We start from the raw sequence: 389 nt of genomic DNA, 5'->3' as shown, positions 1-389 counted from the left end.
CCCCCCCCCCACGTCTCTCGCCAGGTTTTAAAATCCAAGGGCCTTCCTATCCGACCGACTTCGTACAGCAAAAGCACCAGGAGAAGTGACAAAGGAATACCATAAAGATGAAAATATAAACATACTAAATGGTGAATACAGCCATATTATCAAATACAGACATGCTAAGTAACTGATACAACCTTACGAACTGATACAATCTAACTTATACTAACTTGTACATTCGTACTAACCACTTAATGCAGCCACACTAACCGGCAAATGAAGTCAAACTAACACTTACAATACAAAGACGTGTTAGTCATGCTCACAGGAAGGAGCCGACGGGAATTTCATCAAGGAATCAAATTGAGGAAAAATGGGAAACGCCAGGGAAGAGATGGAGTGAT

At 41.4% G+C, this 389-nt stretch overlaps 1 protein-coding gene across 1 annotated transcript in view; it reads right to left on the bottom strand.

Annotated features, from left to right (window-relative positions):
• Positions 1 to 389, bottom strand: part of LOC119590534 (protein Skeletor, isoforms B/C-like) — a gene marked incomplete at its 5' end in the record, with an annotated part of 50,087 nt that overhangs the window by 47,076 nt on the left and 2,622 nt on the right.

This window comes from Penaeus monodon, chromosome 27 (assembly GCF_015228065.2).
Source record: "Penaeus monodon isolate SGIC_2016 chromosome 27, NSTDA_Pmon_1, whole genome shotgun sequence".
NCBI classification, from domain to species: domain Eukaryota; kingdom Metazoa; phylum Arthropoda; class Malacostraca; order Decapoda; family Penaeidae; genus Penaeus; species Penaeus monodon.
Note: the sequence above shows the minus strand (reverse complement) of the source record. Positions and strands in the feature narration are given on the sequence as shown.